Below are 27,119 nucleotides of genomic sequence, written 5' to 3'. Positions count from 1 at the left end.
TGTCAAAAGTATTTAAGGTTTAGTGTAAAAAAAAAAATAAACCCGCATAAAAGAAAAGGTGGGTAGGACTTCAAAGGCTGTACACACCACCGGGAGAAAGAGAAAAGAGTGACTCACAAAGAAGTGCTGAGAGAGGACGGCGAGGAAGAAAGAATACTTAGAGAAAAAGAAAAAGAGACTAAAGAATGTGCATTTATATTACGTTTTAGAGTGTATTTTCATGTCTTATTAAATGGGGACAGGAGGAGAGTGTATTTCCATGTCTTCTTGTTCATGGGGGGGAGAGAAACCGTGTATTCTCATGTCTTTTCAATTGAGAGAGGATTAAACCGTGTATTCGCATGTCTCTTTACTGAGGAGAGACGGTGTTAGCATATATTCACGTCCTTTTAATAGAGAGAACGATCAATCCATTTCTGTCTTTTTCTCTTCTTGTTCATGGGGGGAAGAGAAACCGTGTATTCTCATGTCTTTTCAAATGAGAGAGGATTTAACAGTGTATTCGCATGTCTTTATTGAGGAGAGACGATGATAGCGTATATTCACGTCTTTTTAATAGAGAGAACTATCAATCCAATTCTATGTATTTTGTAATGGAAGAAAATATGTATCAGTGAATTCTAATGTTTTCTTTTCTTATGGACACAGAATATAGCTGTTTTCAATACTTTACAATGGGGAAAGAAGTAAAGTTTGTATTTTCATGGGGTTTTTTTTCTTCTAATGTGAAAATAAAATATTCTATCTTCCCAACACCTAAACTTTCAAAACTCAACAAATAATGACACAACAAAACCTTAACTGAGATTTCCCTTTGCCCGACAGGTGGAGAGGAATCAACATCCGTTACCAGGACACCTGCGCGGGTTACCTGGCCACTGCCCTAATCAAGGTATGTCTGAATTGCTCTTGAACGTCCAGATAACGGAGTAAAGTGACAGGAGGAATGGTTGTGACCTGTGGGTGTATGTGTCACTGTTGGGAATATATGGACGTAAAACACTGGACTGGCCTTTAACACATCCTTCAGCTGTTAGATATGTCACTATTTTTTTTTTTTTTCACAAAAAGTAAACATTAATAAAAAAAAAAAGCCCGCTACGGCAAATATATTCATAGTTAGAGAATATTTGGCCATTAAACACTGGCTTTCAACATCCCCTTAAACTGCATATATATTCAGAGTTTACGAATATATGGACGTAAAACACTGAACTGGCCTTTAACACATCCTTCAGCTGTTAGAAATGTCACTAGTTAAGGCAAATATATTCATAGTTAAAGAATATTTGGCCATTAAACACTGGCCTTTAACATCCCCTTCAACTGCAAATATATTCAGAGTTTACGAATGTATGGCCATGAAACACTAGACTAGCCTTCACCGTCGTCTTCAGCTGTTGGAAAAGTCACGAGTTAACGCAAATATATTCAGAGTTACCGTCTTCCCGGCCCACTTCACCTCTCACGAGCGTTCATGCCTCCCTTCCTTCCTCCCGGCTGCTCAACCAACGCCTATCATGCACGCCCACTCTCCATTCCCTCCTTGTCTTTCGTCTTTACCTCCCTTGGGTCTACGATGTTATTTGGGGCCTGAAGAGCGTGTAGGAGTGTCGGCCCACGGCACTCGGGCAACACTTTCCTTTGAGGCTCAACTACAAAGAGCGGCCAAGAACAAGAGGCGAGGCGCGGGAAGTGTTTAAGTGAAGGGCCGAGGGCGAGAGAGAGCAAGCAGTGAGGGTGAGAGTGAAGGAGTTGAGAGAGGCGAAGGGACGAAGGGTTATGTGTGCGTACTGACGTAAGGGCCGGAAACAGGAGTATGGGATTAATAGAGGCAGGTTTTAAGAGGTATTTAAGTGAGAGGTGGAGGGTATGAGAGAGCAAGCAGTGAGGGAAACATTGAAGGAGTTGAGAGAGGCGAAGGGACAGAGTGATGTATGTGTGCGGGGGCGTAAGGGTAGGAAATAGCAGTGGAAATACACGTTTTAAAGAAGTATTTTAATGAAGAACCGACGACTTTAGGTATGAGAGAGCAAGCAGTGAGGGAAACATTGAAGGAGTTGAGAGAGGCGAAGGGACAAAGTGATGTATGTGTGCGGGGGCGTAAGGGTAGGAAATAGCAGTGGAAATACACGTTTTAAAGAAGTATTTTAATGAAGAACCGACGACTTTATAAGAGTAAATAGTGAATGGGACGTGAAGGTTGGAAATGGTATTACAGGATCGATAAAGACAGGGTTAAAGAAGTTTGTAAATGAAGGGAAGAAACAAGGATAGATGGAGTGAAGAGGCTCTGATCTGTGTGTTATGGGAAAGGAAATGGGAGTATGGGGCACAGGAAGTATTTACGTGAATGATGGAAGGAATGGGACTGTCTAAATGAATGAGGAACGTTAGGGATGAAGGGTAAGGAATGAGGACCTGAGGGAATTTAAGGCATTAGTGATATATGTGTTCAGGAAAAGGGCGAGGAACATGACTAAGGTGTGAGAGTTTAGGAGATTCAAGGAAGATATAAAGAACATTAGTGCTCGGTGAAATTACGGTTTGGAAGTAGAAGGAAGGGAGAATTCGACGAGCAACTGAAGACATAATAACTTAGACAAATGTAGGATAGAGGAATATTTAGAGGCTACAAATCACGAGAAGACTGTACAAGAATAAGGAACGTAACACAAATAATAGAGGAGGAGGGTATCAGGACACACCTCTCCTCCCGAAATTAACCTATCTTTTGGCCACTCCTCTAACCCTTTTTAGGAGCAGCGAGTAGCGGGCCTTTTTTTTTCATATTTGTTCCCTTTTTATGCCCTTGAACTGACTCCTCTGCTGTAAAAAAAAAGATTAAGACAGTATATAAGGGTCAGGGGCTGTTGGCAATTGGAGCAAAGCAATGGATGAATGAATGAACGTAAGGCAATGTATAGAAATGTATAGAAAAGGTGATGTTGTGGATTTGGAAATGGGTGTACTCAATAAGGAAATGGTTAAAAGAGTGTATGTAAGATAAGAGGATCATGAGGCGTAAAGCAGAGGATCATGAACTTGGTATTCGATTCTCTATTCTCCTCTCCCTCCTCCTTTTCCTCTTCTTCCTCCTCCTCCTCCTCCTCCTCCCTCGAGCATCCACACTCAAAGGAACCGAAAATCCGATTTGTCTCAGTTTCCGCCGGATCCTCCTCCTCCTAATCTCCTCCTCCTCTTCCTCCTCCTAATCTCCTCCTCCTCTCCCTCCTCCTCCTTCTTCCCCTCTCTCTTTCGTCAGCAGACTGGCCCCTCTACATCCCACGCCACCTGACATATTACTTCCATTACTGCATTCACCACAGCCCGGGGTCCTTACACACACACACACACACACACACACACACACACACACACTCACACCACACCACACCACACCACACAACACAACACAACACAACAATAACCTAACCTAACCTACCCTAACCTAACCTTACCTTACCTTACCTTACCTTACCTAACCTAACCTCACCTAACCTAACCTAACCTTACCTTACCTTACCTTACCTTATCTTACCTTACCTTACCTTACCTTGACTAACTTTACCTAGCCTAACCTTACCTTACCTTACCTTACCTTACCTTACCTTACCTAGCCTAGCATTACTTTACCTTACCTTACCTAGCCTAGCCTAACCTTACCTTACCTAACTCAACCTAACTCAGCTCAATCCAACCCAACCCAACCAAGCAAATGAAAGCAAAAGAAAAGAAAAGAATAACAAAAATAACAACATTCCGGCCAGCTTTGCGTCGGTTAACGGTACACGCTAATCGCATAATACACACACATACACACACACACACACACAAGACCGCAAAAACCGCAAGGAAGAGAATCGCCCAAATCCGGGTTCATTAAGGCCTTACCTGGGAAACAATTAGCGGCAGGTTAGGCGGCGCGGCCAGGTGTAACATTACCTAGCGCTGATGAACACTCCCGCGACGCTGCGATATTTCAAGGAGCCGCTGAGGGTTATTTGAGGGCTAAGTTACGGTCTTGTGGCACGCTATTACTGCACCCTCCCTTCCCCCTGCCCCCTGTTCCCCTGTCTCCTGCTCCCTTTCTCTCCCTGTTTCCTTACCCTTCCTGCTTCCTGGTCTCTGCTTCCTCGTTCCTTCCTTGTCCTTTCCTTCCCTACTTCGTCCCACCATGTTTTGCCTTCTTGGTATCGTTCCTTATATTCTGTTTCCTTCCTTCTTTCCTGCCTACCTTTCTACCTTCCTTCCTTCCTTCCTTATTAACTTTCTGCCTTCCTTGTTTTTTCCTCCCTTATCTTTATTCCTTCCTTCCTTCCTTCCTTCCTTCCTTCTTTATTGCCTCTCTGCCTTCCTTGTTCTTTCCTCCCTTATATTTATTCCTTCCTTCCTTCCTTCCTTCTTTATTGCCTTTCTGCCTTCCTTATTCTTTCCTCCCTTATCCTTATATTCCTTCGTGTCGCTCTCCTCTTCATTCTTTATATCGTTCCTTATATTCTGTCTCCTTCCTTCCATCTTACCTTTCTTCCTTCCTTCCTTCCTTCCTTCCTTTATTATTCTTTCCTCCGTTATCCTTATCTTCCTTCGTGTCGCTTTCTTCTTAATTCTTCATATCGTTCCTTATATCCTGTTTCCTTCCTTCCTTCTTTCCTTCCCTCGCTCCTGACTTGCTTCCTTCCTCCTGCTTCCTGGTTCTTTCCTTGTTTTTCTCTTCCTTCGTTTCATTTTTCTTCTTTTGTTTTCATATCGTCCATTTTATTATCTTTTCTTTCTTCCTTCATTTTTGTATTGTCTTCTTTTCCCTCATTCCTTTCTTCCTTCCTTTATTCACTCCTTTCTTCCTCCTTTTCCTTCACTTGTTCCTTACTCACTTATATTTCCTTCAATCCTTCCTTTTGCTCTTGGTTTCCTCTGTATGATTCCTGTATTCATATCATAACATTTATATTTTCCCATTTCTCGTTTTTATTCTTCCTTTTATTCCATTCCCTTTGTCTTTCTTTCCTCCTCCCATCTTCCGTCCATTCTCCTCCTCTGTTTCTCCTTCTTGTTTTCCTCCCCGCGTTCTTCATTTCTCTCCTTCCTCTTTCCTTATTTTCTTCCTTTCTTTTTTTATCTTTTTATGTCTTCCTCTCATCCCATCTTGTCTCCACACTCATCTTGGTCACCCTCGTTCCTCCTCCCTTCAATTCTTCCATCCCTGCCATTCTTCTTCCATTCTCTTTCGTTCTTTCTCTTTCCTGTCTTTCTCTTTCTTCGACATATCCTTCTCTTCCTGGACTTCTCTCCTTCCTGCTTCCTTCCTCTTCCTCATACTTCCTGTCTAATCCTTTCTTTCGCTTCTTTCCTTCTTTTCCCTGTTTTGTCTCTTTTTTTCCATCTTTTACCTGTATTATCTTTTCCCTCTTCCCTTTTTCATACTTCTTCCTCTCTTAAGTTTTCACCCTTTCTTTCTTTTTTCTTTTCCTTATTTTTTACCTCTTTTCCCTGGATCTTTTGCTTCTATCTCATTTTCTTCCATTATTATTTATATTTTCCCTTTTCTGTGTTTCATTTTCATTTCTACCTTGTTTTTTTTATCCTTCTAAGCCTCCTTATCTTACCCTTATCTTACCTTGCATCTTATCTTATGCCCCTTTTTCCTGCTGTCCACGCACCCTGTTTCCTCCTCCTACTGTTTTCCTTCCCTCTTTTTCCTGTTTCATTTTCATTCCTGTCTAGGTATTTTTCTTCTCCTGCTCCTTCTCCTCCTCTTACCCCTTCAATCCTATACCTATCCTCACCTATAACCTTATGATCCTGTTTTTCCTGCTCTCCAAACTCCTTCTTTCCTCCCCTTTCTTACTTTCTCTGTTTTTTTTTCCGGTATCATTTTCATTCTTCCTCCTCCTCCTCCTTCTCCTACCCCTTCACTCCTTCCCCTTATCTTCTATCTTAACCGTATGTCCCTTTTTCGTGCTCTCTACACCCTTTGTTTCCTCTTCCTCCTCCTCCTTTTTTTCTTCCCATTTAAAACTGTATTATTTCCATCCCTCTCTCTGCTCCTTCTTGTCCTACCACTCCACTCCACCCACACTTGTCTTCACCCCTAACCTTATGTCTCTTTTTCCTGCTCTCCAGACGCCCTGTTTCCACCTCCTCCTCCTCCTCCTCCTCCTCCACCTCTTTTTCTCCTCTCTCTCTTAAAGGTGTAAGGAAGGAGATATCGGGAAGGAAGGGCAGGTTATGAATGAGGCTATTTGTGTGTTGGCACCACAAAGTTGGAAATCAATAGGAGCTCCGGCGATAACACGATGTTTGCAAGGCCGTGTGTTGGGGGGCGTTGTGTTGTCAAGGCGGGGTATGTCTTATTAAGGGAGCTCATGTTTTGGTCTCTCCGCTGTGTTGTATGCGTATTAGGTTTCTTGCTGGGTTTCTTCTTCTTCTTCTTCTTCTTCTTCTTCTTCTTCTTCTTCTTTTTCGTCGTTTTCTTTTTCCTCCTCCTTCTTCACGTTCTCTTTTTCCTTTTCTTCTTGTTCGTCCTCTATTTTTTCTACTTCTGTTTCTTCATTTTCTCCTCCCATTTATCTACTTTTCTTCATTTTAGTCCTGCTCGTTCTCCTCCTCCTCCTCCTCCTCCTTTTCTTCTTCTTCGTCATCTTTTTTTCTTCTTCTTCTTAATCTTTTTCTTCTTCTTCTTCTTCTTAATCATCTTTTTTCTTAGTTTTTTCTTCTTCTTCTTCTTCTTCTTCTTCTTCATCTTTTTCCTTCCATTTCTTAGTATCTGATCTCATGCCTTGTTTTTCTTCTATTTCTGTCATCTATATTCCGTGTGTCATATGTTTGGTTTCTTCTTCTCCTCCGATGCTTTGTTTTCCTCTCCATTTTTCCTCTATGTTTTCTGTATCTCTCGTTTGATCAAATACTTCCCCCTCGTATGTGTATTTAAGCACACTTTCATTTTCATTCTGGTATCTATGTTCTCTATTTCATTATTGGTTTCTCATTCCTTATGCTGCATGGAATCAGATCGCTTGTTTCCCATTATTATGCTATGTGCGCTCTTGTTCGGTCTGTTCTCATAAATATTCCACGGTATGATTGTAAAGTTTCTGGCGATATCATGAATTCTTTTACAGCAGGGCCATCATTTATTGTCTGTACCTTGTTACCTCGTGGATAGTGGTATTAGTAATAGTAACAGAGAGTAGGAAAAATATGAAGGTTTTATAGACTACGAAGAATAAGGATTTACGGAGAACTGTAGGCGGAGGAGAAGGAGGAAGAGGAGGAGGAGGAGAACGAGGAGGATAATGAATTTTCTTTTATGTTCTTATATACGCTTCTTATTTCTTGCTTGGATTGTTCTCGTTAATATTGGATTCTATATCTGTCCATTTTGACGAGGCATAGTGTGTTCCTTTTTTATTAGAACACTTTTTTTTTTTCATCTTGTTACCCTCTGAATAATTAAAATAGTAGAAGTACACGAAAGAGAGTAGAGAAATGATGAGGGTTTTTTGTTATGCACTTTGGAAGGAAAGACGATTTACGAAGAACCGGAGGAGTAGGAGAAGAAGAAGAAGAAGAAGAAGAACGTGGTGATGATGGTGGATGCACTGAAGAAATAGAAAAACGAAAAAAACAAAATTAACAAAAACAAGAGATGGAGAAGGTAGAGAAGGAGGAGGTGCGAAGTAGAACAAGAACAAGAAGAACAAGAAGGGATGGAGAAGCTGAAGGAGGAGGAGGAGGTGGAGTTGATGAAGAGGTAGGAGAACAAGAAGGGATGGAGAAGCTGAAGGAGGAGGAGGAGGTGGAGTTGATGAAGAGGTAAGGAGGAGGAGGAGGTGGAGTTGATGAAGAGGTAGAAGAGCAAGAAGAACAAGAACAAAAATGAAGAGGTAGAAGAGCAAGAAGAACAAGAACAAAAGCTGAAGAAGGAGGAGGAAGAGGTGGAGTTGATGAAGAGGTAGAAGAGCAAGAAGAACAAGAACAAAAGCTGAAGAAGGAGGAGGAGGAGGTGGAGTTGATGAAGAGGTAGAAGAGCAAGAAGAACAAGAACAAAAGCTGAAGGAGGAGGAGGAGGAGGTGGAGTTGATGAAGAGGTAGAAGAGCAAGAAGAACAAGAACAAAAGCTGAAGGAGGAGGAGAAGGAGGAGGACAATGTGCTAGGGGAAGAGTAGAAGGAAGACGTGACATCCCTTAGCAGGTTACTGACATCCCCTGAAAAAAAAAAAAAAAGCTACTCAAGGTGGAAGAAAAATGTAGCCGAGGTAGATTTGCGATGAAATTGGCCACGGAAATTGATGAGCATTAAGTAATTCAAGCCTAATAAACACACTGTGCCCCGGAATTACCTTTTACATCCTTTCATAATTAGACAATCAGCGTAAAACTATCACTGGACGAACAACGAGGCGTATCATGTAAACAACGAAGTCCCCCCTTGTAACCCGCGTTCAGGCCGGCCGAGAAAGAAAACGCGATCCGGTCGGGAGTCAGCCCTGTAAAACACACTAATTATTATTATGTTTGGACGAGCTATTCGGCGTATAATGAGTGCCCCCGAGACCCCCTCCGCCCATGATAATATGCAAAGTAGAAATTAGGATGTAAATGCGACGCCAGTGAATGTCAAAACCGACCTTACAGCGTTTGGTGGATGTGTCTGTCTGCGTGTTGTGAGCCGCGCCGTGGGTCAGCCCGGGGCACGGAGAGACGGGGGAGGGAAAGGAGGGAAGCGAGCCGGTTAGAAAGCTACAGAGAACTACAGAGAGCTTTAGAGACCGCCGGAATGCCTTGAGGGTCAGAGGTCTCGGTCTTCCCTTTGTGGTGTAAGCGTTCTGGCGGGACCTTATTAGTGAAAGAGGATCATTTTACAAAGGGTGAGTGGTGTTTTTTTTAGAGGGGGAGATACTTTCTTATGGGGTTAAAAAAAGTGGTGAATATCATTAAGAAGCTGAAGCGTTACGGAGGAGAGGGTTAGAGGGGAGAGGAGATGTTAGGCGTTAATTAACATGAGTGATTAACTTTTCCTACAACTTAAAGGAAGATGGGAGGTGGGAGGGAGAGGTGTAGGGGAGGGGATGGAGGGAACAGGGGAGGAGGTCCGCGAGGGGAGGGAGGGAACGGAGGGAAGAGATACGAAGGGATGGAGGAAACGGAGGGGAGACCTAGGAGGGGAAGGAGGGAACGGGTGGGGGGGGAGGGGGGGGGGCTAAAAGAGGAGGGGAAGAGTCATTAAAAGAAAGTGGCGACGTATAAAAAATGTTACCTAGGAACTTGTTAACTATATTTTTCTCTACATTGTTTCCTTAATTAAACACGGGCGGGAAAACAGCGTATGAGGAGAAAGAAGACGCGGGCGGCAAAACAGCTGAAGAGGACGAAGGGAGGAGGACGGGGAGACGTACTTGAGTCTTCACCACCTCTTCGCTGCTTCGATCACCCACAAAACAGTCGTCGCGAAGTAGCCAGACATGTAAAGTAATTATTGTGCAAAGGACGATGACGAGGAATACGGCTAAGACGAAAAGGATAAGAAGGGCATCTACCAAATCTTTCTTGAGTCTCCACCACCTTCTCTTCGCTGCTTCGATCACCCACAAAACAGTCGTCGCGAAGTAGCCAGACATGTAATTATTGTCCAAAGGATGATGACGAGGAATACGACAAAGACGAATAGGATAAAAAGGGCATCTATCAAACCTTTCTTTCGCCGAGTTATCCCTTTAGCGAAACAGTTAGTCCGAAATATCCAAAACATGTATAGGAGCACAGTGAATACAACGAGGACGAGGGAGACGACGAAGACTCAATGAGGAAAAGGACATCTACCAAATCTTTCTTTCACCGAGTCATCCCTTTAGCGAAACAGTTAGTCCGAAATATCCAAAACATGCATAGGCCCTTAAGGGAGGAAATTGAATAGAACGAGGACGAGGAAGACGACGAAGACGAAAAGGGTCAAAAGGGCATCTACCAAATCTTTCTTTCGCCGAGTCATCCCTTTAGCGAAACCGTTAGTCCGAAATATCCAAAACATGTACAGACCCATAAGCAACGATGCCAAATTGTCGTACTCTGAACATTGCATCTATCATTTTTAGGCTCCAGGACTGTCTTAACCACACAAAACACGATAGAAAATTAAAGTTATCGTTAAAACTGTTAAATAGTAATAGTCTTCGTTCTTTTTTGCTATAGTTATCGACCAGAAACTACGAAAATGCAATGCGATGAGTACAATAATTTGCCATCGCTGCCCATAAGGGAGCACAGTGAATAGAACGATAACGAGGAAGACGACGAAGACTCAAGGAAGAAAAGGACATCTACCAAACCTTTCTTAACCCTCCGTCGGTGAGTCATCCCTTAACAGTTTGTCTAAAGCATCCAAAACGCTGCGATCTGTAAGTGAATATAATGAAGAGTACAAGAACGATGAAAACGACGGACACAACAAGGAGGAAAAAGAGATCAGCCAAGTCTTTTCTTCACTTTTCCTCAACGATTCCTTCCTTCGCGAAACAGTTGGTCCGAGGCATCGAAACATATAAAGGCCCGGTGACTAATAGCGGCTTGGGCCGGAACAGTTCGTCAGTGTCGCGGCTAATGAAGCTTGTCCCTCCGCTCCTCCGCGCGGCCAAATGAAAATGTCCTTCCTTCATTTACCAGAAAGTTACTCTGTCCCGAAACTTTATATGAATGATTGTTTCGAGTTAAGCCGCCGAGATCATTGGACTGTAGCATTTAGCCGAGGTGATGACTGTCTTATCAGCATTTAGATGAGGTGATGAGTAGGTGATGATAAGATAACGCCATTTAGCCGAAGTGATGACTGTCTTATCAGCATTTAGATGAGGTGATGAGTAGGTGATGATAAGATAACACCATTTAGCCGAAGTGATGACTGTCTTATCAGCATTTAGATGAGGTGATGAGTAGGTGATGATAAGATAACACCATTTAGCCGAGGTGATGACTGTCTTATCAGCATTTAGATGAGGTGATGAGTAGGTGATGATAAGATAACACCATTTAGCCGAGGTGATGACTGTCTTATCAGCATTTAGATGAGGTGATGAGTAGATGATGATAAGATAACACCATTTAGCCGAGGTGATGACTGTCTTATCAGCATTTAGATGAGGTGATGAGTAGGTGATGATAAGATAACACCATTTAGATTAGGTGATGAGTAGGTGATGATTATCTTAACACCATTAGATTTGGTGATGAATGGGTGACTATTATCTTTAAAGGATTCCACGTAGATAATGATTAGGTCTTTAGCGTTAGAGGATTTAACCTAGGTGGTGATCATCATAGGAGAATCCCCAACTAGCAGCCCAGGTCAATTATTGCAAACTGTTCTCCCAAACCACGAGGATATATTCAGCACCTCCTTATTCATCCTCATATATGGGTTGTAGGGGAAGATTCTCCCTTCCTCGCTGTTTGGAGGGTTGGTAATGGGTCCACATCAAGACATGCGTCATACGAGGCCTTCATAATCCTCGTCATCATCGTCGTCATCGCCAGCAGATGGTCGCTGGTTCCCACTGTCGTCGTCGCTTTGTGTAGGGTTCCAGGGATCGATGCGAGGACCGCTGCGTCCCTCTACAGCCCATACGTCATCGTCCGCGACATGAGATAACCGGCAGCGAGACAGCTTTATGCTCGAATTAGGCAAGAAAATTGACCCAGAGTATCGAGTTATATGAAGTGATTCGAGCAATCCAGTGCCATTTTCCTGCGTTTACCCTGACTAAGGGAAGGAGTAAAGCCAGCCGAGCGTAAAATGGAGGCATAAGTTGTAACAATTCAACGTTATAAAAGTAAAGCGTAGCTAATTATGATGCAGCGCTGCGTGAGGCGACAATCTCCTCCCTCACGGCCGCGGCCCCGCCAGCCCCGTCTGAGTGGCGCCCCGGGGAGCCATCGCTTCTGGGAAATGACGCAACACAAAACGTATTAAATGGCTCCGCACTATATTAGGAGACCCGAGCACACGCGGCTTAAAGAAGGAACATGCAAAGCTCGGCTCGTGTAAAGTCACCGCAGATGTGATTAAAGAAAATGTATGCGAACGAAAGGAATTAAAAATGTTCCTCACTAAATATGTAGTCTGGAGTACACTCAGCATAGCGGGAAAAAAAATCAGAATTACTCCACGGAAAATCACACCAGTTTTTGATAATTGAGAAAAAAAGTCAGCGTATAGATATTTAAATGTTCTTCCCAACAAAATGAGTCTGAAGTACACTCAGCTTGGCGAAACGAAGGAAAAATATATCCAAACAAGGAAAGTCACGTCATTTGTAGATCAATTAGAATTACTCCACGGAAAATCACACTCAGCTTGGCGAAACAAAGGAAAAATATATTCAAACAAGGAAAGTCACGTCATTTGTGGATCAGGTCAGGTGATACTAGGATCTCAAGGTACTAAAGGAGTAAAATGTTCAATAGCTTCTTAACAATATAATTATCGAGTCTGAAGTAAATTGAGCCCACAGAATACGACAAATTACTGAAGGAAATGTCTCTCTTGTTAGACACAGGTGATTACAGGTATCTCCAGGTAATAAATCACCACCCACCTTTCCCACACCGATGTCTGTCCTGCAGCAAAACACCCGGCCGTCATTCCCTTCACCCCGTCATAATCCCCGAAATTAACACAGGGAGTTAGAACCTTCAGCAATATAAGTCAAAAGAAGAATGACAGAAAAAAAAGGAATTGTCGTGTTTTCAGCGTTTGGTAATTAATTCAGTCTTAATTTACACTCATGAAGGCCGCTGATGTGTTTTCGTGCGAAGTCATAAATATTTCATGGTGGTTCAGGGGATGGCGGGGTGTTGCAGTAGTGGTAGTAGTGGTAGTAGTAGCAGCTGTAGTAGTGGTGCTGGTGGTAATATTAGTAGTAGTAGTAATGAAACAGCAATGAAAATATAAGTAGTGGTATTGATGGGAGTTTATGATCGTAGAGTTATGGAAGTAACAAAACTTGAATAATGTTGTTGATATCAGTGCTGTATGAACCCCATGACACACACACACACACACACACACACACACACACACACACACACACACACACACACACACACACACACACACACACACACACACACACACATATTCTAACACACTGACACACACATTCGTACTGACCCGCATACACACACATACAAACACACACTCACACACATATATACATTAACCCACGCACGCACGCATTCACACACATAATATATATTCACGCACATACAGCGGACGTACTTAGAGCTCCCAGGAAAATGTGCAAAGAGCATTGTGGAGAATTTTTCGAAGGTTGACTTTTTCCTTTCCTTTAACGTCAACATATTATCTTCTTACGCGCCAGTTTTTCGGTCTCCTTCCTATTCATCTTTGTTCTCTCTCTCTCTCTCTCTCTCTCTCTCTCTCTCCCCCTGTCTGAGTATGTGTACCGGAAGATAGAAAGTAAAGATAAAGAAAAAGTAAAGATTGTAAGTGGAAGAGAGAGAGAGAGACAGCGAGAGAGGCGAAGCGCATGCAACGAAAGAATAAAAGAAAAGGAGGAAAAAATGCACTGGACGAATCCATTCCCCGGGGTGATTGAAACCTAGAGAAACAAGGACGTGAATATTGAACAGGTAAAAACATATGCATAAAAGAAACGAAGGAAAGAAGCTGCAGCCTGAAGAAAAACAAAGTATTAACAAAGCAAAGAACTGAAATATACAATGTGAAGAGAAAGGTGTAACTGAAGTGAATTGAACGTGAAATAACAACAACAACGACGACAACGACAACAGTAATAATAATAGTATAACGTTCATTACTTAGGTATCCCAGGTGATCTTAATTATATATGTACACCTGAGCTCCCTTCACTTTACCAGGCGCTCTCTAATCACTGCACATCGCGTTTACAATTTGCCGCTGACAAGGACGTCCCAGCGCCAACTGTTGCACTCCCATGAATTGTTACACTTCCATCACTCCTTGAACTACTACTGTCTTTATTGTTACCTTTATTATTATTGATATTATGTCACTACTACTACTACTACTACCTCTACTACTACTACTGCTACTACTACTACTGCCTCTACTACTACTACTGCTACTACTACTACTACTACTACTACTACTGCTACTGAATCCAATACTAACGCTAACACTAATATGAATAACACTAACCCCAACACCTATGCTAATACTAATACTAACACAAATACTAACACTAATAACAGTGCACTAATATTACTGATACCAATACTAATACCAATACTTACACTAAAACTAATACTAACACTAACCCCAATACCAACACCAACACAAAGGTAACCCCAAACACCCCCTAACCTTCACCTTCCCTTCACCTGGCTCACATTCCCTCTTAAGTGACAGAGCTCCAGGTGACGCTTTCAATCTCGCAGGTGAAGGTCGCATTTAGTTCGCTATTCACGGCGGGCCGGAGTCGAAGAGCCGCACGTTGTTGCCCCGGAGATGTGCGCGGCGCCTCCCGTGATTATCTCCGGCACGAATCGTGGATGCCTTCTGCGACCCTTCATCTGTGGCTTAAAATGGAGTGTTGGGAAAGTGTGGTGTGTGTGTGTGTGTGTGTGTGTGTGTGTGTGTGTGTGTGGTTGTGTGTGTGTGTGTGTGTGTGTGTGTGTGTGTGTGTGTGTGTGTGTGTGTGTGTGCGTTCTTCGTTTGTGTGTATGTACGTGTTTTGTCTTTTTTGTCTGATTTCCTGGTTATATGACTCTCTCTCTCTCTCACACACACACACACACACACACGCACACATACACACACACACACGAACTTACACAAAGGCTATGATAACAAGCATCACATCACCGCTTTCTCTTCCTCCTCCTCCTCCTCCTCCTCCTCTTCCTTTCTCCCATTAAAGTAGCTATCTCCCTTTCCGAGAACTCCTCCTTCCACAATCTGGCTCCGTTAATTAACCTGTAGTAACCTGTAACATTTCGCTTCCGTCACGGCCGACCTCAGTATCTTGATCTTCCTTTCGTCCTTCCTTTTAGCAGAGTCGTTTTTACCTCTCTTTCCTCGCCTAACTTCTTTTTTTAATTTCTTGATTAATGTACCTCTTGTGTTCCACCTTTCCCTTTACGTGTGCTTCTCTGCTTCTCTTGTTATTTTCTTTCTTTCTCTATTGTGTCCTTCCCTCCACTTCTCTATTATCCTCCATTATCATCATTTTTGCTTCTTTCGTCTTCTTCCTCAGTAGAGTTCCTTCCATCTGTCTCTCCTTCGGTCTTACACATCCTTCCCTTCAGCCTCTTATGTCCCTTCTTCCTTAACCTTTCTTTCTTTTCCTTCACCGTTTCTTTTTTTCGGCTCCTTCCTCGTCCCATTCCATCCTTCCTTCCTTGGCTTTTTCCTTCTTGCTTTACCTAATCGCCTTCCTTCTTTCTTAACCTTCCCCTCTTTTCCCTTCACCGTTTCTGTTTTCGGCTCCTTCTTCATTCCATTCCATCCTTCCTTCCCAGTCTTTCTCCTTCTTGCTTTACCTAATCGTCTTCCCTCTTCCTTAACCTTCCCTTCTTTTCCCTTCACCGTTTCTTTCCTCGACTGTTTCCTCTTCTTATTTCATTTTCCTCCCTTGACTTTCTCCTCCCCACCTTACCCATCAGCCTCATTCCCTCTTCTTCTTTAACTTTCCCTTATTTTCCCGTCTCCGTTTCTTTTATTGCCTCCTTCCTCGTTCAATTCCATTCTTCCTCCCTTTAACTTTCTCCTCCTTACCTTACCTAACCTGCATCCTTCCCTCTTTTTCCTTAACCTTTCCTTCTTTTCCCGTCTCCGTTTCTTTTATTGTCTCCTTCCTCGTCCAATTCCATTCTTCCTTCCTTTGACTTTTTCCTCCTTCCCTCTTCTTCCTTAACCTTCCCGTCTTTTTCCTTCATTGCTTCTTTTTACGACTCCTTCCTCGTCCCATTCCATTCTTCCTTCCTTTGACTTTCTCCTCCTTACCTTACCTAACCTGCATCCTTCTTCCTTAACAAGTTTCTCTTTACTCTCCAACAACAAGCATCCTTCCCCCTCCCCCTCCCCCACGGCCTCATCTCGTCTCACCTCACCTCAGCATCCTCTTACCTTCCCCCATTCTCTTACCTTCCCTGGCCCGCTCCTCACGCCTATCTCCGCCAACACTAAAGACGCCTGTAATATTCCTGCCTTCCTTGCCATTAGCCTAAAGCCACTTAAACCTCAGCCAGGCGTCTTACTTAATCTTGCTCTCCTGCCTTTTGACTCCGCTTGATGCGCCTGGAACTGCTCTTTTTGGGGTGCGCTCCTCAGGGATCTTGTGCCTGCGCGGAAGACGGATGGTAGCGGCGAAATGTTGTTTGTTGGTGAAGGGTTTCGGGTGGTGAGGAGAGGGATAGGGGTGCTGGTGGTGATACGGTTGTGGGAGTGGTGATTAAGATTGAGATTATTAGTTATGTAGATTAGGTTATAGCAGGAGGGTACTGAATAGATAGTGGTAGGCGTGACAAGAGTGTGAGGATGTATAGTAACGGAATAGAGTTTGTAGATTTAGATTGTAAGTGGTGAAATGTAGATTATACCATTAGATTTCTAGTTACGAGGAATGGATGATGGTAAAAGCGACAAGGGTATGAGTATGTAGTGGTGTAATTTTGGCAACATATAGACTGGATAAAGTTGTAGGTTAAAACTATAAACAATGAAGCGCAAGTTATAGTGGTAGGATTCTGGTTGCGAGGAATGGATAGTGATGGAAGCGACAAGGGTCTGTGAAGGTGGTAGTAGTAGTAGTAGTAGTAGTAGTTGTAGTAGTAGATGAATAATATAAGTGACGATATGGAAGGAATCTAGCAGCATTGTTGTGGTAGTCATGAAATCGTAGCTGTACAGAATGCCATAAGGTCTAGAGTCTTAAACCTGACATTTTAGCTAACAGGTGCAAGGAAGGTGAAGGTGGAAGGTCGTCCAATAGAAGGGTAGAGGGTAAAGTAGAAGTAACGAGTAGAAGGGTGGAGTAGAAGTAGAATAGATGGGTAGAAGTTAGTAGAGGGGAGAGGGGTAAAGTAAAAGTAGAGAAAATGGGCAGAAAGTAGATAGAAGGGTAAAGTAGATCGGCAGAAAAATTAGTAGATGGTGGAAAGGTAGAGCGTCGATTAAGGTAACTTCACCAATCCGAGTCTTAAAGTAAAGTAAAGGAAATGGGCAGAAAGTAGAAGATAGAAGGGTAAAGAAGAGGTAAAGTAGATCGGTAGAAATATTAGTAGATGGTGGAAAGGTAGAACGTCGATTAAGGTAGTGGGCTTTTTTTTATTATTATTGTTTACTTTTTTTGTGCCCTTGAGCTGTCTCCTTTGTTGTAAAAAAAAAAAAAAACTTCACCAATCCGAATCGTGGTGTAGAAATCGAGGTCATATCAAGGTCACAGATCGTATTGGTGTCTGACGGCCTGGCTGAGAGGGGAGTGCAGGGAAGGGGGTGAACAGGGAAGAGAGTCGCCTCGGGTAACCGTATCAGCTATATCAACCAGCCTCGCGAAACAAACACTCCTATATTTCCCTCCGCCGCTGCAAGATCTCTTTTCAATTTCCTCAAGAGTCGCCCGGTGATCTCCCTCGTCAGGCGCTCTTGTCCGTCGTGTGGGAGAGGGAGGGGTGGGGAAGGGGTGGGGGAGGAGGGAGGGTGACATTGATGGAGGTGCTGGTACTAGTGGTGGTGGTGGTGATGATGGAGGTGACATTGATGGAGGGGATCGTGGTGGTATTGGTGGTGGATGGCACATGTTATAACTACCTATACCATTCGTTCTCTCTTATCTCTAATGGGCATCATCCTAGTTCGTCTAATCAGCCAATCTTTCTTTATTCCTTAGTTATATACATGTTTCTTGCTTCCTTCTTCAGCCTTTAGGATTTAATATTTTCCTTCATTTACATGTCGTTTCTTATTGTCAAGCTCTTCATATTATTCTACAACACCCCCACACAGTTCATGCAGTCTTATATTCCTACAACCCATACATATTTTGTTAGCATAAGGCCCCAAGATATAGGAGCTATGGTAGTAGAAAGAGAGGTCAGGGAACAGGAGGAAGGAAGAACGTCGGGGTTGGGGATGACATAAGGGAGGGAAGAAGGGATAAGGGAGAATGGATAGAGGAAGAGGGATAGGGTAAGGCATAAGGGAGGGCAGGAGAGAGAGGGGAATGAGAGAGGGTAGAAAGAGAGTTCAGGGAAGAGGAAGAAAGAAGGACGGCGGGGTTGGGGATGACATAAGGGATCATAAGGGAGGGAAAAATGGATTGGAAGAAGGGAAAAGGGAGAATGGATAGGGGAAGAGGGATAGGGTAAGGCAATTAGAGGGGAGGAGGGATAGGGGAATGAGAGAGGACGGGTGGGGATATGGTATGAGGGAGGACAGGAGGGATGGACGAGGTTGAGGGTGACATGAGGTAGGAGGGAGAGGAGGGTGAAGAGACATGAAGCTGTACAAGGAGCAAACACCCATTGGTCCATAAAGAACAGAGGCAATCTGCAAACAGGACAAGGCAAACACCGCCACTCTTTTTGCATTCCCCCGTTTTTTGACAGCCCACAGAACAAAGAAAGGTTAAAGCCGAAGAGAGAGAGCGAGCGAGAAAGAAAGAGAGAGAGAGGGGGAGGGCGAGGGAGAGGGAGGCAGACAGAAGACAGACAGATAGAGACAGACACAGACAGAAAAATGAGTAAAAAATCACACACTTAGGATCACAAACAAACAAGAAACAAAGAGTAGCGGGCTTTTTATATTTTTTTACTCTTTTTGTTGCCCTTAAGCCGTGTCCTCTGTTGTAAAAAAAAAAAAGTAAACAGTGAGAGCTTGAAAGAGAAAGAAAGAGACGGATAGAGTTACGGAGAAAGAAAAAAGAGAAAGAGAGAGAACTAGAGATAGAGCGCCCCCCTCCCCCCCCCACTCCCCCACACGTCTCCCTGCCATAAACAAGAAGCAAGGCAGCATCTCATAAAGCGGGTGACTGCTTCATGCACATATCCTTACGTGCCTGAATATTGCATGCGTTTTTAGTCTGATTGCATGCATGAATCATGGAACACGGCTGACTTAAATCTGGCCGCTCCACTTCGCGCGATTGCCACGGGAGCGTTTCTATTTTTACATATAATTTGATTTTTCTCGCGTTTTTAATATTTGACCACCCAGCCACTATCAACAGCAGCTTCATAAATAGGGTTATGTATATAGTTTGTGAAATGAATTCTTATTATTTTCTATGTTTCTGGTCTTTTGCTGGTTTTAAGTCTTCCTTTGTGTTCGTGTCAAATTTAAGGTTTTCCGTGTAAGTTTTGGCATTGCACGACATTATTACGTGCACTGCTTACCTGTAGACCTCACCTGCACTTCTTGCTTTACCCAGGCTCCCCAACCCCCCTCTCTCCTACCACACCCTTTCTCGCGTTTTTAATAGTATTTGACCCCTCAGCCACTATCAACAGCAGCTTCATAAATAGGGTTACGTATATAGTTTGTAAAATGAATTCGTATTATTTTCTACGTTTCTGGTCGTTTTGTTTTCATTTTTGCTTCGAGAATTCACGGAAACTTTTAAGTATACCTGCGCGTTCGTGTCCAATTTAAGGTTTTCCGTGTAAGTTTTGGCACTGAACGACATTATTACGTGCCCTGCTTACCTGTAGCCCTCACCTGCACTACTTACTTTACCCAGGCTCCCCAACCCCCCTCTCTCCTACCACACCCTTTGCTTACCTTACTTTCCCTCTTGACTTACCTTTCCCACCTGTAACCCTCACCTGCACTTCTTACTTTACCCAGGCTCCCCAACCCCCCTCTCTCCTACCACACCCTTTGCTTACCTTACTTTCCCTCTTCACTTACCTTTCCCACCTGTAACTCTCACCTGCACTTCTTCCCTTAGCTAGCCTTCTCATCCCTTCCTCTCCCCCAATACACCCTTACCTTTCCTCCCTACTGTCCCTTACCTACCCATAACCCTTACCTGCATATTTCCTCCCATTTCCTCTCCTTGCCCTCTTCTCCCTCCATACTACCTGTACTTTTTTTTACATTACCTTTCCTCCCCACTGTACCTTACCTACCTGTAACCCTTGCCCTCACCTCTCCTTGCATTACTTAGCCTCCCCATCCCCCGCTCTTCCCCTCCTCTCCCAAATCACACCACATGTACCCTTTTTTTTTTTACCTTCTTACCGTTCCTCTCCACTGTGCTTTACCTGCCTGTGACCCTCATCTGCATTTCTGTTTACCTTACCTTACCTGTGCACCTCCTCTCACCCTTTCACTCGCCTACACCTTCTTATCTTAGCTTGCCTTACCTTACCTTACTTTACCTTACCTTACCTTACCTTTCCACTTTCTCTCACCCTATCACTCGCTTACACCTTTTTACCTTAGCTTGCCTTACCTTACCTTACCTTACCTTCTCTTACCTTCCCTTACCTTACCTTTCCTCTTCTCATACACCTTTACTTCCCCACCACTCTCACTCTCTTCCTTATTCTCACACAGTGCATTCTCCCACCTCTCTGCTTCCCTATCCGCTCTCACTCCCTTCCCCATTCTCACACAGAGCATCCTATCTCCCATCTCATCCCGGGACCGCCCAGCCTCCCACCGACACCCTCCCACCCTCTGTGTTACCTTGCACTCTCCCGCGGTATTGGCCTCCCTCCCACGGCCCCTCTTCGCTCCCTAGTATTCAAATGTAATAGCCAAGTCTTCTTATACGCCGTGCCGGGCCGGGGTTGTAAATTCGGGACGAGGACAATGATTCCGAACACAGTTTTCTTGGTTCCATTCCGCCTCCATACCCTGTTCCTGTTCCTCCCCTGCCCTGCCAACCCCGACCTTGCTTAACCTTGCCCTGCTGAGCCTTGCCATATACCTACCCTGTCCTACCTTGGCCTGTTCTGCGATGTTCCTGATTAAATAGCATGTTTTTTTATATATTTTTTTTTTATATTCTCTTTGGAAATTGGGTCATATTCTGTCCTGCCCTGCTAAACCCAACCACATACCTACCTTATCTTACCTTGCCCAGCTCTGATCTGCGTTGTTAAAGTGTAAATAGCGTGTGTTGTGTTTTTCCTTCAGTAGCTTTGTTTGGTTATATTCTGTTTGCAAATTACTACGTTACCTTTCCTGTTTTTTTTTGTTTTTTTTTTCGTTTGTTTTGGATATGATTTTTTTTGGGGGGGGTCCATGTATTTTTTTGGGGGGGGTCATGCATGTTTTCTTTTTTTTTCTTCTTATGTGTAGATTTTGGTTATATTACTTGTATTTGTTAGATTATTTGTTGCTTTTCACCTTCCTCCCCTCCCTCCCCCTCCCCAGATAAAAAAAACAGATGAAGTACTGGCAATAAAATAAACACCATCACACATTTTCACTGCAGTTTACAAGCATTAGAGCAGTGTAGTTTTTTTCTCTCTCTCTCTCTCTCTCTCTCTCTCTCTCTCTCTCTCTCTCTCTCTCTCTCTCTCTCTCTCTCTCTCTCTCTCTTTTTTCTCCGTTATTCCTTCCTTCCTTCCTTCCTTCCTTCCTTCCTTCCTTCCTTCCTTCTCCCATTGCCCTAATCTCTCTTCCTTCTTAATACCTCTCCTCTTCTCTATCATCATCTCTCCCTTGTCTCTCCTTCCTTCATTCTCTTTCCTTGTTACGTTTCTCTCTCCTGTTCCCTCCCTACTCCCTCTATCTCTTCTCCTCTTCCATTCGTTTCTCTTCTCTCTATCTCCCTCTCTCTTACTCTCTCCCTCCCTCATTCCGTCCCCTCCTGCCTCCTTCATCCTTCCCTCCCTCTCTTCCTCTCTCTCCATCTCTATCGGGCCGCCGCACTGTGCCTGATACTTGGCTTGTAATTACACGTGTTCATAATAATTCTTTTGTGTCTGCACCGTGAATCAGTGAGCGTTACGAGACCTCGGAAAATGTGGACCCAGCGCTTCCCTTTGTGCGACTGTAGCTCATTGTTGTCTGGCGTGGGATAGAGAGAGAGAGAAAGGAAGAGAGGTAGAGAGATAGCGAGAGAGAGAGAGAAGCACCACATACACACTCGCCTTACCTGACTGTGCCTCGGATGCCAGCTCTGTGTCTCCTCACGGTCCAGTAATCACAATGAGCTCCGTTACGAGGGCACTGTTTCATCTTTTATTATGCAGATTCCGTGAAAAGCGGTGATGCAGGGAAGCCGTAAAGAGCGGTATTCTCGATGCTTTGTGACTCCCTCCCCCACGCACGCCACGCACCTGCCCTCACCCCCGCTGCCTCTACGTCATTTTCAGGTGTTTTAGAGATTTACAGGTGTGATGGGTGATGGTGCTTGGCCTTTCTCCCTCCCTCCTCGACCTTTCTCTCTGGCTGGTTTGGTATCTCGTCCACGTGATGTTACTCAGAAGCCAAAGCGATGCGAGATACAGAAATTATTGGCAGCTTTTAAATATGGTATGGGGATTTTTTTTTATCTCGTGTGGATGTGTGATGTGGATCTTTTGTATCTACTTCTGTTTTTGATCTGCCTCCTTTGGTCTAAATATTAAGAAAGAAAGAAAAGAGAGAAAGAAAGAAAGGTAAAAAGAGAGAGAATGAAAGAAAGACTGAAAGAAAGAAAAAAAGAAAAAGAGAAAGAAAGAAAAAAGAAAAAGAAAATTGGAGGACGAGATTAATTTCAGTAACTTTACACAACATGAGAATTCGCAAACCAATCACGCACACAAGCCAATCCTGCAAGCATTAACTAGTAAAAACTAACTGATTTACTGAAGCAACCTATAAAGAAAAATGTAGAACTCACTCTCCAGCCGTCCAATCAAAAGAAACAAAGAAAATAGTCTCTCTATCAATATATTAATGAACGAGAAAATTCAAGCCATTTCTGCATGCATTAACTGTAAATAAATAAAAGTAACAGAAAATTGACTTACTGATTCAAGCAAAAAAAATGGATAAAGTCTCGAACCAAATAGTGTGCGGAAATATTTTAGTAAACGAGAAACTTCAACTAAACCGTGCAAACTAGGATTTAGCTGATAAAGAAACCCGATAAGAAAAACCTCCGTCCTCCTATTATGAAGCGAATCAAAACATAATTCAACTTTTAAACATTTCACAAGCTCATGCAACACTCCGATTAGAAACATACACCTCGCAACACACTTCATAACGGACTGATGCAAAACGAATTCAAATATTGTAAAACGTCCACCCACTGAGTTTTAGGAAATGAATGAAACAAAATACAACGTTTTAATTATTTTACAAAACGAGAGAGTTGAAGCAAATCACGCGTGCAACAATCAGATTGAAACATACTTGCATTTTAATACTTTGATCTCTCTCCGAGCTGTGTGTGTTCGTGCGTAGCGGTGTGTGTGTGTGTGTGTGCGTGTGTGTGTGTGTGTGTGTTCAGCTAATCTATCTTTTCTCACTCATCTTTCATATACTTTCCATTTCCTTTCAGTGTCTTTCTCTCTCCCTCCATCCTTCCCTTCCTTGCGTGTTATTCACCATGGTCGAATCACTTGCTGAACTCGCGATCACCAGCCAGTACCCTCTTGAACCTCTGTATGTATGTAAGTGCGTGTGGGAATAGGTGTGGATGGGTGGGTATGTGGATCTGGTTCACCATGGCCTGATCACGTGCTGGAATCGCAATCCCCAGCCAGTAGGTATCAGGACACCTCTTCTCACGTATTTGACTGCTCTTTCGGCCACCTCTTTGGATTCTTTACAGGAGCAGCGAGTAACGGGCTTTTTTTATTGTTGTTTCCTTTTTTTTTTTGTGCCCTTGTGCTGTCGCTGTAAAAAAAATCCTCCTCTTTTTAAGCTTGGGTGTGGGTGTGGGTGTAGGGGCGTAGGTGGGTTGGTTGCTGTCACTCCCCATGGCCTGATCACATCCTAGAGTCCCTCGGTCGTCAGAAACTACCCTTCTGTTGAGGTTAAAGACATGTATAGTTTGTGTGGGTGGAGGTCATTGGGTGAGTGGGTCGGTGTGTGGGTGTGCGTGGGTGGATGGATGCGTTAGGTCCCCCTCTTGCTCTCACCTCCCGTCTGTTTTGAGGTTGAAGCCATGTATAGTTTGGGTGGGTGAGTTGGTGAGTGGGTGTCGGTGGATGGGCGGGTGGGTGTGGGTGTGCGTGGGTGGTTGGGTGCGTTGGGTCTCTGTATCCCTCTTGCTCTCAATTACCGTCTGTTTTGAAGTTGAAGCCATGTATAGTTTTTTTTTTGTGTGTGTGTGTGTGTATGTGTATGTGTCAGTGCATGGGCGGGTGTGTGTGCGTGTGCGTGGGTGGCTGGGTGCGTTGGGTCTCTGTATCCCTCTTGCTCTCACTTACCGTCTGTTTTGAGGTTGAAGCCATGTATGGTGTGTGTGTGTGTGTGTGTGTGTGTGTGTGTGTGTGTGTGTGTGTGTGTGTGTGTGTGTGTGTGTGTGTTTCAGTGAATGGGCGGGTGTGTGGGTGTGCGTGGGTGGCTGAGTGCGTTGGGCCCCGTATCCCTCTTGCCCTCACTTGCTGTATGTTTTAGTATGCCAGGTGAGTGTCAGAGACAAATTAATTTTTATACAACGCTCAGTAAATAACCAGCGGGCCATCTATCAGGTTGTCAGGCCTGTAGCAAAAATAGTTTGGGTCTGTTGTTTTTCACGGAAGCAATTAGTAAAGTTCTCTTTTTTGGGTTATCGCCCAGCAATAATCAGCGATAAAAGTTGATTAATTGCTAACTAAAGAGCCATGTAAACAAGGTAATGGCCGTTTATGTGTGAGTTTTGTGTCAGTGTGTGTGTGTGTGTGTGTGTGTGTGTGTGTGTGTGTGTGTGTGTGTGTGTGCTTCACAGTTGTTTCAAATATACAAAATTATACGAACATTACCCGCACTACATATTTGTTTTCATGTCAGCTAAACCCTAATAAAGGTCACTTGGTGTAAATCCCACAAAAATAAAATCTGAAACTCAAAATATAACCGAGCAAGTGTTCTGAAGAGGAGGAATGATGTTAGTGCATATACAAGAATGTGAATGAGTAAATATAAATGCCAGAGTGTCATAAATGCAAGCCTATTGAATAAATCTCGCTCCTTGAATTGGATTTAGCGCCCCAGAATGACATTACTTACGTTACGTGTAGTCACTGGTTCTGATGGACGTCCAGGAGCTCTTAGCGTTAATAGTGAATGCGTTGTATTGATTCGGCCTCAGCTTAGCGATAAGATGCATTAATAAGAGATGTTCGTCCTCGTCCTTGATTTGAATGTTAGACCGATGGAGGAGAAAGACAAGCTGGTGAAACTCTTAGGTGACGGAGCTTAACTTTCTATTTATTTTGTCGTTTTTTTTGGTTAATTTAGGAAGTGGCTGTTGAATTACATTAGAAAACATGGAAGAAACATTGAAAGAAAAAAAAATAGAGTAATGAGACTATATGAAAAATGAGCTTCAGAAGAAATACATGAGGGAAATTATAAACACACACACACACACACACACACACACACACACACACACACACACACACACACACACACACACACACACACACAACCCCTCACCCCTCTCACACACACACACCCTTATCTCCAGTCCCCCATCCAACCACCCACCCACCCACTCAGACGCCCCACTCTCCTTCCTCCTCATCTCCCTCTTCTTCCCTCTCCCTCTTCCCCCTCCCCTGTCTTACCCCCTCCCCCCCCCCCGGTCCAGGTGTGACGCGTGTGCCATTAGTAGTGACCTTCCCTCACACTGCTAATGCCCGGATTATGTATTTAATTAGCCCATTAGCAGGAATTAACAGGAACGTGGTTGAATGAATCTCACGAAATAGTCGCCTTTGGGTTTTTGTGTTACTCTTTTCTTATTTATGGGAATACTTGAATCTTTTTTTTTTTTTTTTTTTTTGTATATAGGAAAGAGGTTTTTTTTTTTTTTAATCACGAAATTATACGTTGATTCAGCTGTTTCATTTTCATCGTTAATTGGCTCTTTGTTACTCTGGTTTTTTTTTTTTTTTTTTTTTTTTTTTTGGGGAATACTGGACTTTTTTAAGGGACTTTTTTTTTTATCCCCCGAAATTTGACGTCGATTCATTTGCTTCTTTTTCTATCGTTTATTAAGTTGTTTCTTCCATCTATTCTATTGAGTAATATATTTTTCTACTCCTTCGTTTCCTTCAAGATTCTTTATTCCTGTTTTACCTTAATTTTTACCTATTTAATTACCTCTACCACTACTTTTATCATTATTTTTGCTATTACTTATTACTTTTATTTTTGTTACTTATTTGGCTGTGGACACTGTTAAGAGAAGTTGAAATCCGTAATGTTATTTTGCTCCTTAGAACAACCTCCATTATCCGCTGGTTAATGGGCGTGAACCGGGGCGTGTTTGTCTAGGTTAATGGGAGGCGCTAATCATGGCTCCTCTTCCTCTTTCCTTCCCCTTTTATCACTTTTCTGCCTCTGATCCATTTAGTCTCATCCTGCTCCCTTGTCTTTCTTTCATTCTCCCATCTCGTCTACCAGCATCATCTTTCTTCACCCCTCTCTACTTTTTTTGTTTGTTTTTTTACCTGTCTTTATCTTTTCTAACTTTTTTGGCTTTTACCTGTTTCTTTTTGTTCTCGTTCCATTCATTTTCTTTCTTTCATTCTCCCATCTCGTCTACCAGCATCATCTTTCTTCACCCCTCTCTACTTTTTTTGTTTTTTTTTTATCTGTCTTTATCTTTTCTAACTTTTTTGGCTTTTACCTGTTTCTTTTTGTTCTCGTTCCATTCATTTTCTTTCTTTCATTCTCCTATCTCGTCTACCAGCATCATCTTTCTTTATCCCTCTCTACTTTCTTTTGTTTGTTTTTTACCTGTCTCTATCTTTTCTAACTTTTTTGGCTTTTTCCTGTTTTCACCGCATTCATTTTTTTTATCGATGTTCTTTCTCATATCTATTAAATAGCGTTCACCTTTTCTTTCTTTCTTTCTTCTCCCTCTTTCCTTGTTCCTTCTTTCACTCTACTTGGTGTCATTTTCTTTCTTCTCCGTCACCCCTCATTCTCGTCTTATCAGTTTTCCTCCATTAATTTT

General features: G+C 43.2%; 1 long non-coding RNA gene across 1 annotated transcript in view; it reads left to right on the top strand.

The window, feature by feature from the left end:
• LOC127006858 (uncharacterized) overlaps positions 1-27,119 on the top strand; it is a 156,196-nt gene that overhangs the window by 91,500 nt on the left and 37,577 nt on the right. The window contains exon 2 of the long non-coding RNA XR_007759789.1: positions 826-892. This is a non-coding gene — a long non-coding RNA (uncharacterized LOC127006858). The remainder of the gene's footprint in view (positions 1-825; positions 893-27,119) is intronic.

Source organism: Eriocheir sinensis, chromosome 33 (genome assembly GCF_024679095.1).
Source record: "Eriocheir sinensis breed Jianghai 21 chromosome 33, ASM2467909v1, whole genome shotgun sequence".
NCBI lineage: Eukaryota > Metazoa > Arthropoda > Malacostraca > Decapoda > Varunidae > Eriocheir > Eriocheir sinensis.
Note: the sequence above shows the minus strand (reverse complement) of the source record. Positions and strands in the feature narration are given on the sequence as shown.